Here is a 9,208-nt window from a genome sequence, read left to right on the forward strand (position 1 = left end):
TCTACCTAGCTGCTTCCTGATACTCTTAAATGAATTAGAGTGGAGAAGAAGATGGAAGGTTGGAGTCAGGGAGAGCCAGGATAATGAGTCTGGTTTAGACCTATTGAGTTTGAGATGCCCATAGTAGTAGTAGGCCTCCACCAGTCGTGGAGGACCATGGATCAGCACCTTGAAGAGCCACAGGCCACAGTGTGGCTGTGCAGTCCGATATGGGAGCCACAGCTCCTGAGTGACTTATAACCAGTAACTGCCGCATCCCGTGTTGTACCTTCTCCATGAGGAGTAGCTGGAGTGTCTTTTCCACGGTGCTGGCCTGAGCAGATCAATTGGAAAACAAGCTGTTGCCCATGCAGCAGGTTTTTCCTCTCCGCAACATTGGTGGATCCAAAGGAGAGGCAGAGCCAATACAGTTTGGCACCAGTGCCGCTGCAGGAGTTGCCAGAGGGATGTGATGTCCAACATCCAACTGCCTAAGGGACTCCAACTCCTGATTTTTCCTCCGGGTTAACTCCTGAAGCCTTTCCCATATATGGGTATAGCCGCAAGGCAGCGGAGGTTTAAAATTAGGGTTTCCAGGGCAGCTAGGTGGCACAGTGGATAGAGCACTAGCCCTGGATTCAGGAGGACCTGAGTTCAAATCCAGCCTCAGACACTTGACACTTACTAGCTGTGTGACCCTGGGCAAGTCACTTGACCCCAATTGCCTCACTAAAAAAAAAAAAAAAAATTAGGGTTTCCTTCCCCTAGGTGGGTTGCCTGCCAAGGCTAACGAGCCCTACCTGCCTGAAGTGACTGGTTTTAAGGCACCAGTGACTTGCCTTCACCCCTTCTCCCATTAGTGGAAACAGTTCCGCCACAACAAGGCCAGGAGTTGGGCTTCAGTTGTCAGAGGCTATTTGAGACACATGCTATTGGAGCATTTTAGAGAGAGTGGGAGCTTATTCCCACTCCCACTCCGGCATGACAAACCTCCCAAAGGAGATGCCCATAAAACCCAGGGAAATCTAACCAACAGTTGATAACATGGAACTGGAATTCAGGAGAGAGACTGAGGTTTGCTATGTAGATCTGAGAGTCACCTGCATAAAATCATAGTTCAACTCATGAAAGCTGATTTAAAAAAAAAAGCCAAGTGCATTGAGAGAGGGGAAGGCCCAAGGCAGAGGTCCAAGGGACACTCAAATATAGATGGTGGAACATGGATGATGACCCAGCAAAGGAAACTGAGACAGTAGAGAGCAATGTCATGAAAATCCACAGAGAACAAAGTATATAGAAGGAAAGAGTGATCAGCAGTATCAAATATAGCAGAGAGGTCAAAAAGGGATGAAGACTGAGAAATGGCCAACAAAATTTGCAATTAAGTGATCATTGGTGCTATAAGAAATGACAAGCAGGATGATTTCAGAAAGGCCTGGAAAGACTTATATGAACTGATATATAGTGAAGTGAGCACAACAAGAACATTGTACATAGTGACAGCAGTATTATTTGATGAAGAACTGAATGACAACTATTCTCAGCAATACAATGATGCAAGATAATCCCAAAGGACTAATGATGAAGCATACTATCCACTGCCAAAGAAAGGACTAATATTGATTGAACACAGACTGAAGCGTGCTATTTTTCACTTTCTTTCATTTTTTCTTTTATTCAAGTTTTCTTATACAAAATGACTAATGTGGTAACGTTTTACATAATTGCACATGTATAACCTAAATCTGATTGCTTAGTGCCTCAGGGAGGGAGGATAGAAGGGAGGAAAGGAGGTATAGAATTTGGAACTCAAAACTCTAAATTAAAATGTTGATTTTTTTTTTTTTAAAGAGAGATCATTAGTAACCAATTCACATTCTAACTGGATTGGAGGTTTTCCTTGTGGGTTCAAACTAGCTCTGCATGTTCAGTTAAGTCACACCCTAAAAATACCCTCTTAGCTAAGGAGGAAAATGGGATGTTAGGTGCATCAAATAGGCATTGCTGCCTGCATGCCTCACATAACAAACACAACCATACAATAAGCAGCATAGTATAGTGAAATGATACCAAATTGGGAGTCAGGAAAATGGGCATCTGGTCCACATCTCTGCCCCTAATTTACTGTGTGACCTTGGGTAAATCACTTAGCCATACTGTTCTGATACTTCAAAGCATGAAGGAGACTTTGGGTTTTCAAAGGTTATTGCAGCAAAGAAGCTATAAAATGCCTTGCAAAGGAATCTGAAGATTGATTGTTACTGTTACCTGAGGAGCAACTTAGATAAGCATAGGTTGGACACTGGTTAATGGATTTCTTTTTGTCATGTCAACTCTTAAATAGATGGTGATCTTCATTGGTGAAGATAATACAGTCACAAAATTACAGCTTCATCAAAGGAAAAAAAAAACTAAGTAGAATCAATGTAAGGAGGTTGAACAAGATGATCTCATCACTAAGGTTCTTCTCAACTCTTCAATTCTATGATGTCCTATGATTTGCTTATGTGTTAGCAGCACAAATAAAAAACATTCTTTAAACAACTATTTTGTGCCAAATATAGTGTTAAGTGATGCGGATAATCCAAAGTCTGGATAAGACATGGTCTCTACTCTCATAGAGGTTCCAACCTAATAGTGAAATAGGAAACCAATGCTATCATCTATCTATTTATCTATCTATCTAACCACATGTTGTTCAGTCATTTTTCAGACATGCCAGCTCTTTGTGATCCCAATTAGGGTTTTCTTGGCAAACAGACTATAGTGGTTTTCCATTTCTTCCTCCAGCTCATTAGACAGATGACGACACTGAGGCAAAACAAGGTTAAGTGACTTGCCCAGGGTTACAAAGCTAGTAAATGTCTGAAGCCAGATTTGAATTCAGATCTGCCTGATTCCAGGCCTAGCACTCTATCCATTGCATCACCTGGCTGTTCACACACACACACACACACACACACACACACACACACACACACACACACACACACACCATGGTGTATGGGCATTAAAGAGCTACAAAACAATGTGCTAAATGAGGTTGAAGGGAAAATATTATGATTGACCCATGGGGACCACCAAGTGAATACTTACGTTCATGTGATCATGGATGAATGGTGGACAAATAGCCTGAAAGAGGCAGGGAGAATGAGGGGGAACATGGAAAGGTCCTGGCAGCTGGGAAACAACAGCAATTTATTTCCTCTCATACCACCAACATTTTACACACACACACACAGTACAGCAATGAGCGACAGGGCCCCACTTTTGCAAGCAATATTCTTCAAAGCAGAAGAAGGAAAGCATCTGTTCCTTGGGCTGCTGGAATGAGAGCACACTTACCCAGGCCCACAAGCTGCCCCAGCTCCCCCAACCCCATTGTTGCTTCTTGCTCTAATCATTAAAAACAAACAAACAAACAACACTGCATTAATTTCATCTGCATCACGGCCATCTCTGGCCCTCAAGTGTCAGAGCTGCAGCTCAACAGCTCTTTACGGAGCAGGTGTGTCTAATTTAGTGGGATATTGAGGTGGGGGGATGGCTTATGCAATCATTTGTGTGTGCAGAAAGACACAAGGAAGTATATATTTTTTGATTGTAGGCTTTCCAGAGACTACATCTCCATTGCAACACCTCCAACAAACTGAGGACCAGGGTTCAGATTGGAAGAAAAGATGGTGATGGGATAAAAGTACTCTCATTTCCCTGCATATCACAGAGACACAGAGAACAGCGACACCCACTATACTCAACCCAGTAGGGACCAAGCAGGAAGGAGTTGGGAGCAGACTGAACAAGGGTGGAAGAGGAGAAAGAGGGAAGAGACTTAGAAGTGTGACAAATTCTCTCTCCAAGCATCCTGCTGCCTGATTTGTCCTTAGCACTCCAGCAATGGCACAAGAGTATTTCTCCCCTGACTCTTCAAGGTCAGATCCAAGAAGGGACAGGGGAGAAACTGGAAGCATTAATCAAGGCACATTCTTTTATTTTTTCATTTAAAGGGGGAGGGATATACACTTTACTCATGGTTCAGAAGAAAAAAAAGAGTGACACCTTCACCTGAAAGCAAAGCAAAAATGGCGTCCAGTAATTAAACTGATAGTGACCCAGGAGAGCATCAGGAATGGGCTGATTGGAAAGAAATGTCTTTTATAACAGAGGGTGATTTGAAGGGGTCCACAATGCAGCCTCAGAGGAGAGGGATGATGACACAAGAGAATAGAACTAATGCCCGAAGAAAGGACAGAAGCGGTGAGTGTCACAGAGGCTTCTGCTCCCTACTAAAGGCTCTGACTAGGTAGCTGGGAAAACCCTCTATTTCGCCCACTTCATCCCCTCCACCCGCTTTAGTCTGTGTCCGCCCACCAGTCGTCCATGATCACATCCACCCACGGACTCACTTGGTGGACGTGGGAATCACACACTAGGCTTCCCACCGGAGACTAGTGAGGGGGTTTTCTTCCTTTGCATCTGCCTGAAAAATCACTCATTTGCTCTCTCTCACGGTCTCCTCTTCTTCTGCTTTCTGACCCCTCACCCCATATATGCTATTGAGGGAAGGTAAGAGCCCTTTCATGGTGCCAACAACCAAGTCTCCAGAATCGCTCACGCACACATGCCCAAAGCTCAAAAATACACACATATACAGAAACACACACACACACACACACACCATACAAAAGACATGCAGCCTCCAGCTTGGAATGACATATAAAATGTTGGCAATCCCATTCTGTACAATCCTCAGCACATAAAGAATTTGAGGATATAAACACAGAAATATGTCAAACATAACCCCAGATACTACCCAGGATGCAAGATATACACATACAAAATAAAATCCATTATATCTGTAGGCTATACATACTGATATTCATGTAGTATGACTATGACAAAGACATTGCTTCATGCTCCCAACCAACCATACATTCTCTTTGGTCTACTCTGCAATGCCCTCTAGCACACAACAACCCACCGATCAGAGCTTTGTGCCATCATATGTGTGTGTTCATGCCCGCATGCATGAGTCTCTCCAGTATGCAAGCATCATGTTCTCCAGAGGTAACCCAGCCCTGCCTATGTTCCCCTGGTGTAACCTCCCCTCCAGTGTGTCGCAAACATAGATTTCACGGATGGTTAAATTGGATCATTATCACCGGGCACTCATTTGGTCCAAAAAAAAGTCATTAATATCATCTGCTTCCCCCACTCTCATTCCCTTCTCATAGAAGCCCCCTACCACCCCTCCTCAAATACCCTCAAATACACTAATCCCATGAAGTGCGACATAGCCAGCATTCAGGAAGGATAATGGCGAGTAAGAGAAGGAGGTTGGTGGAGCGGACGTGCCTATGATATTTGCTGCATCTCCCATTTGTTAATGGAGGGAAAAGAAACACAGTCAAGGTAATGGTGGAGAGGCTAAAAGGTAGAGGGAAACAAAATAAAATAAAGCTCTCCATTGGTTCTTCGTGTGTGTGTGTGTGTGTGTGTGTGTGTGTGTGTGTGTGAACATACATGTGTGCTGACTTTAGCCTCCTATCAGAAGGCTGCATCCGTGTGGCATGTAGCAAAGGCCATCGTGCCACTGTTGTGTTGCGAAAAAAATGAAAAAAAGAACCGCAGAGCCATCAGGACGAAACAGAATTCGCTCATCGAGAAACAAGAAGCCTGAAGGGGTTGGGGCGGGGGGGGGGGGAGGAAGGATGTGTAGAGATGGACGGGAAACATAGAAAAGAGTTGGGGGGAAAATTGGTGATCAGATGAAAAAAAAATGCGTACACACCAGGGCATGAACATATACAATATCCAAATGCCAACACCGCTTCACTGTTCATCGAAGATTGACAATCCATCCTCCATCTCTCCCCTGTCTCTCCTTCCCCCCCCCCCATACTGGTGCAGATGGATTTCTGTATCTCAGTTTTGCAGCAGTGGGGCTAATTACAGGCAGACCCAACCCCCCTCACTAAATTAACCCCTCCCCTCTTTTCCTTTTCTTTTTTTGTTAAAAGGCCAATCTGAAGAATAATGTGTTTTTAGAGATAATGGATTAATTTTTTTAAGAGCGAAAGAAGAGGAAAAGGTAGAGCACGCATTATGCGAATCAGCGACTTCCTCACATCACCTCTGTGTCCTCTCCACCCCAACTCTTTAAAGTCTCTCCATCCACCTTGTCCCCACTAATCCCCATCCTCCCCCACCATCAAAGACAAATGAAAATCCTACAATGGACACAGCATCACAAACATTACTACCCCCCCCAAAAAAAATCTGGGTAGCCGATCTCAAAATCACAACCACTAATCCACCTCCGTACATCTTTCCCCCTTAATATAGACAGAATAATCAACATGTTCATTGGAAACGCAGCATTTATTTTTATAAAAAGAAGGTCAGGCCCCAGCTATAACACCCATCGATATTGGGGAAAACTGGAGATCCAAAAGGAATAGTTATCTTTTGCAACCTAGTATCCATTTTATTTCTGGTTTCCTTTGAAGAGGCACCTTTAAAAATTCACTGGAAGATGCCCGAAAGCTCCAGAAAAAGAAGGGGGTGGGGGGATATTCTCATAGTCCAGTTGGCTTAAATTTTTTTTTCAACCTAGCCCTGTTGCTTACTTTAACAGTGAACTTCCATTGCCCAGTCTCTCCCTCTTCCAAAAGGGAGTTGTCTTGCAGAATGAACCCCAGTATGTAAGAAATGGGCAAAGAGTATTAGTCCCCACCCCCGCCCAAATATTCAAACAATAGGAATATCTCAGCCTAACTGGCTACTGATGGAACTACCATTTGCCCATCGGAACTTAAGACAAGATTAAGATTTTTTTTAAAAGCCTTCACTTGTCTCTCTTCCAACCTTGCAAACCCAATAGCCCTTAGGTAAACTTGCCTATCATTACCACACAGACCATCTTAACTTGAGTGGCGATGCAGAAGCCCTTGATTAGCGATGGCAGGCTCTAGCCAACAGACCAATTTACAAAGGGCTAATTCTTTGGAATATCTTCCCCCCTAACCTGAAAGGTCTTCCCAAATCTACCATCTTGGTAACCGTGTCATCAGCGTCACCAGGGAGTTCAAATTTATACCAAACAACCAGCACAAAGGTGAACAATACCCTCGGCCCCTAAACTACGCTGTCATCAAGGTTCTGTGACATAGCCGTATCTATCTCTCCTGAGCAGGGTTACCCACTGAACAGGAGGGATGACTCTGGGAAGGGAAAGAATTAAGAAGATTAGTGTGCTTGTGATCGCAAGAAAAAAAACTAATTTTCCCCCCAAAGCTGGGAATAGCATAAGGAAGAGATAGAGAAGGAAGGTGTTTGGTTCCAACCACTTCTCTTTCTTGTAGTAAAGTAATGCCTTCCTCTTCCTAGGGCTCTCTCAAGCCAACTGATCTCTGACCTTTGCATTTAAAAAATTGTAATTAAAAACCAAAAGGCAAAGACTAAAAAGAAAGGGAAAAGATCATACCCTGTACTAACTCTTCCATAAAGGAGAGCGGAAATTCCATTTCTCCATTTATTTTTTTTCTAAGTATTTTGACAAAATCAAGAGGAGAGATTATTGGAGGTGGAAGGAATTTAAAAAAAAAATGTTTCTTAAGTAATCATAGGAGAAGTCACCTGCAAAGCACCACAGTCAGTACCCGTAGGTAAGTATTACATCACTGTCCTGAGGAGGGGGGGGAGTTTTGTTTTGTTTTTTAATCAATATTATCTCAATGATGATACTAAAGCAGTTAAGTTTTGTGGTTTAAAAAAGAAAGAGAGAAGAAGCCCAAACTCTGGAATAGCACAATGAGTTTTGAAAAAACAATGCATCGAACCAGCCTTTAAGGTCACTGAGAGCTCAAAAACCCACAATGCTCATACAGTGGAAGTTTTCAGGCAAGCCTGCTACTAAATCATTAATATAAACAAATGGAAGGCAGAGAAAGAAGATTTCCCCTGTAACGGATCCAAAGAGGCTTGCTCATGCACACTCCCTCGCACACAGACTCCACACCCCTCCCTTTTCACCTTCCCCCAAGTCTGCCCACCTTCAGAGCAAGACTGCAAGGAGTCCAGCTTAAAGCCCCATCCTCAAGTAACACACCCCAGTTACAAACACACATCTTGGCTCCCAAGCAGCCTGTCATTATTTAGGCTGGACTCCTTGCCTATCCCTGCCCCTTTTCTCTTCATTCTAATCAGAGCCTTTCCCAGAAGCAAGAAAAAAAAAATTTAAAGTAGACACAGAGAACCAAAAAGTCTCAGCCCCGAATGAAGTGATGGTTGTCTTTCTCCTGAATCTATAAATCTAAGTACAGTGAGAAAAAATGGGGGGGAGGGGGGTAAAAGCAAGAAAAAAACTGAAAAAAAATTTCTGATTTTCTTAGCTGTTAGTGGGAAAAGATTTAACTTCCAACAGGAACTGAGGGAAAAAGTGGTAATGTGAAACCATCACCATGATCTGCCTAAGCTCAGTGATCCAGGATCCAAAAATATTTTTAAAATCTAGGTTGGCAGCTCCCAACTGAAAACTTCTACCATTTCAGGCACAACCTCTTCCCAAGACACACTTGGAACCTCAGGTTGTTTCTTGTCCTTCTGATGCTTTACCCTTTCCCACCAAAGTCTTACCTTTCCAGCTGAGCAGAGTCTTTAGGGTCTGTCTGTCTGTCTGTCTGTCTGTTTGATGTTTAATCAACTGAGTTTGCTGGGTATGTTTCTTCTTGGAGAAGGCTAAGATTCCAATCAGTGTCTTTCTCCCTCTCTCTCTCTCTTTTGCTCTCTCTGGGAGGGAGTGGTAAGGAAGGAGGGAGGGGGAGTGTTGGAGGTGTGAAAGCAGGTCCTTGGTGGCTTGAGATGCCGGCGGAGAAGGGAGGTCTTGCTTGCCTCTCCCTCTCAGTGAGTTGCATGCAAGAGGAGATGTGAAGGGCTGAGCTCTCTGCCTGAGACTGTCGGAGGAGCCCAGGAATTTCACGCACTCCAGAGCCAGTCCCTCCCTCTTCCACACAGACCCCAGCATTTAAAGAGACAGCCTGGCTGCGTGGCTCAGGGCTTCACCTCCTCCCCTGGCTGTTTTGCAAACAGCTGAGAAGATGTAATCGGGGACATCCTCCAGCCACATATGACTAAGAAGCAGGTGCTTTGGAGCCCCATTCTCCCTCTACCCTGAGAGGAAGGCTACTTACTAAAACTGGAAAAGGGAAAAAGCCCTCATTTATACTGA

General features: G+C 43.9%; 1 protein-coding gene across 1 annotated transcript in view; it reads right to left on the reverse strand.

Annotated features, from left to right (window-relative positions):
* The window catches only part of LOC122737952 (neurexin-3-like), a 1,091,749-nt gene extending 1,082,823 nt beyond the window's left edge, over positions 1 to 8,926 (reverse strand). Inside the window, 1 exon segment of the mRNA XM_043979962.1 lies at positions 8,617 to 8,926. The gene's annotated coding sequence lies outside the window, so the exon portion shown is untranslated.
* Between the last annotated feature and the right edge of the window lie 282 nt (positions 8,927 to 9,208).

This window comes from Dromiciops gliroides, chromosome 2, assembly GCF_019393635.1.
Source record: "Dromiciops gliroides isolate mDroGli1 chromosome 2, mDroGli1.pri, whole genome shotgun sequence".
Taxonomy (NCBI): Eukaryota; Metazoa; Chordata; class Mammalia; order Microbiotheria; family Microbiotheriidae; genus Dromiciops; species Dromiciops gliroides.